This window comes from Condylura cristata, unplaced genomic scaffold, assembly GCF_000260355.1.
Source record: "Condylura cristata isolate star-nosed mole 26May11 unplaced genomic scaffold, ConCri1.0 scaffold00004, whole genome shotgun sequence".
NCBI classification, from domain to species: domain Eukaryota; kingdom Metazoa; phylum Chordata; class Mammalia; order Eulipotyphla; family Talpidae; genus Condylura; species Condylura cristata.
In genome coordinates, this window is record NW_004567105.1 from 30,245,702 (window position 1) to 30,249,268 (window position 3,567).

Below are 3,567 nucleotides of genomic sequence, written 5' to 3' on the forward strand. Positions count from 1 at the left end.
AAAAAACAAAGTGACTGTAAAGATTACCTGAAATTTTACATATTCATTAAACTATTAATCTGCCTTACCTTCCATTCTAGGGACAGACCAAATTAAACAAAACCCTTACTCCCAAGTTGGTAGTACACCTAGAAATAGAAATTACTGTTACTCTCCAGTAAGGACTACAGTGATTCAGGAATGGATTGTGTTCTGGGTTACTATCTGGCAACAAGCAACATCTGTCAAAGGGGAAAAATGCAATTGTTTTAAAAATGCATTTTTTCCTAAGTTTAAAAAAAAAGCAGTTGTCTAAATAAGCAATAGGCATCTGTTTCTTCACTGCTACTACAGAATTTGAAAAATCTGATTTGCAGATCACTTAATTATCCCTTGAAGCTGAAAAACAAGTTATTTTTAATCTGGCTTTAAAATGTTTGTTGCAACACTCAAAATCAATGTTCAGCTTTACCTCAAATTAACTATCAGCTTCAGTCGCTGCTATCCTAATTACCTCACCCCAAAAGTTGGGTGCATCTGGTCAAATACAGAATGTCAATATTTATGTATGGTTTATCTCATACCCACAGATAAAGTACTCATATCAGGGCCCTCCCTGGCTGCTCAACAGGTTAGGAGCAGCATTGCAACCTAGCCACTGCCGCTTCAATGCCAGGTCTCTCCCCAGCTCAGGAGGTGATCCACATGATGCGGCAGACCTCTTCTGTGCCGCCAGCTGCTCCCCTCAGCAGTGTACTTTGTAGATCTGCCTGTTATGCTACCCACTGTCTCTGGTGAATCCTGTCACTGCCCTTGCACCTTTGGCTTGTACCCCAGTTCTTTATGAATAAATCTTTTCTAAAAATACTCATATCAGGATTAGGAGTGGTGGTCATCAGTTTGCCATCTCTCAACTATAAACTTTGGTTCCAAAAAAAGAAGTTTGGTTCCTTCCCTTGACATACGTGCATTGGGCACACCGCAGGTACTGAAGATATGAAATTGAGAAGAACTTAGAGGACAATTATAATAAGCAGAATGTATTAAAACATTTTAAAATTCCATGTGGAAACTATTATTAACAAAATCGCAAGCTTGTGCTTAACATGTACCCTGAATATTCATCAAATCGTTTATTCAAACATGTTTATTAGAACACAAATTATTATTCATACATGAATAAACATGTTCTGGGGAATACACCTTTAACTTTGTGTCATGGAACTCACTCATGGTAAACTACAGCCTTGAAATGCTCTTCACAGCAATGCTTTCCAAGCTGGAAAAAGTGAGAGAATGAGATCAACCAAGAATTATACAGGCATTAATAAAGTGCTTGAATTTGCACATTCCTCTTTCCCGGCCATAGTTCTAGAGGGATGGAAACCATTCATTGGATTTGACTTTCCCAGAATGCTCCACACTTTAAAGATTAGTTTATTGTAAACATAAAGCATCCTGAGCTTCAGGTAGTTAACTCACAGTTCTAGAAATGTTGTCACTGTCTTAACTTTCTGTAACAAAGCATGATTCTGGTTTCCTTGTTAAGTTGTTCAATGGTTGCAGCTGTAACTTAACACAGGGCAAGTCAAAGTTGTTTTCATGGAACTGAAAATTTATAAAGGCCAAATATAAATTAAGTAATAGACATACAAATTGTTAACAGTGATTACTTTTCATGAAAGATGTGGGATGTTAGGGGAAGATCTAAAATGAACTTTCATTTCTTACTGTAATTAAAGACAAAAATCAAATATAGGCTTTAACTTTTTGATAGCATGAAGTCTTGTTAATAGCTAGTTGCAGATGCATACTTATTTTAGTTTGCCCTGTACTCTTCCCCTAGCACTATACCTTCCCTCTTTTCTTCTTCTCTCAAATGAAAATCTATTCTGAATAGATTCTGTTAAAGCTAATGCCTGAGTTTTATGTATTAATCAGTCACAGGCCAAATGTAATGAACTACCGAATTGTAAACATATGTCTTTCGACTTTCCTTAAGCACGACTCACATGTTTAAGGGAGGCTGTTTATGTTTAAGGTGAGCAGTGGCTTGCATTTAAATTGTATGGTTCTAGTGAAATCCACCTAATTCACCAGGTTTCTTTTGAAGGTTTAATGGAAAAATCAAAGGTTACTTTAAAAAGGCAAACATACCACAAAATGTGGAGGAAAACAAAATGAAAGACTGCACATACTAACATAAGTTCCTGGACATGTTGGTAAAAAAGCAAAACATGCATGCTAAGACATATTTTATGTAAAAATTTTATAACTTTAACTTGGTGACGAAGATACAGTATAGCAATTATCACTGTTGTCCATTCTCATACTTTATCCTTGCTAGATTTTCTATCTCCTCTCATTGTTCTTCACAAATTTGAACTTACTGAAATCATAATAGCTTTTTCTTGATAATGAAGAAGTAGAGTGTCATATAGTGAGAACAGATAAAGATGATTTAAGCAGGCAGACTCATATTTTTGGCTTCAATGTGAGATACATCTGGAAGTATGTCCAGGCCTCTGAAGAAGACAAGATGCTTTGTAAGAATAAGATTCTTGTTGGGTGTGCCATGTTCATTTAATGCAGAAAAATGTTGCATGGAAAGTTAACACTCAAAAGTATACCCAGTTTCTCAGAAGAGAGATGTTGAACAGATTCTGAATAGCACAAGCAGTGCTAACAGTCTATCAAGTTAAAGGGGTCTATGTTTAGAAGGGAAATATATTTTGCTTGAAATTGGAAATACTTGAAGTGTTTGTAACTTTTTTACATGACTAATACTAAAATTCTTAATTTAGGAATACTTAGAATTGTGCTTAATGTGTTTTTCTGAAAAGGTAAAGGCCATCAAAGTCACCCAAGTATGCTGCACATATATAACAAGAATTTTTCCAACATCAAACACATTACTCTAAATATAGCTGATTCAAAAGTACAGAATAATCTACTACAATTAATGCCATTATCAAATAGGTTAAATGTGTAGGTTCAATGAAGACCAGCTTTTAATTATTAAAACCTAGGTACTGCATTTTGTAACTTAGAAAAATTATATAAGGATCTGAGTATCTTTAGACGTTACTGCAAGGCTCTTTTTGTTTACTACTATCTATCCCCTTTTCTAGAAGATCTCAGCATCGTAAATTGTCACAAAGTATTCCCTCCTTATCACACTGTTAGCTATAAACTGTGAAAACTATAGTGATAAAAAGGCAAATTATAAACTTCAGAAGTTAAAGGCACAGATCAAACCACTTCTAAAGATAATGTAAGTGGTAATTATAAGGGTAAACTATATTCCCTGGAGATAAGATCTATGATTTAGACTCCAGATCGCATTTATAATATAGAACAATTGCAAATTATGTATAGAAATAGTGTAAATTTATTGTTTAAAATGTCTTAAATATTTGGCATAATACACAGCTTGCTGATTTGGAAACTTTGATAAATGTATTTTTTTAAATAACTTTAAAAATTGTCAGGATGTCGGGCCCTCCCTGGTGGCGCAGCGGGTTAAAGCACAGCACTAAGAAGCTTAAGCCACTTTCGCATGAGTTCGATCCCCGCCTGCCCTGGAGG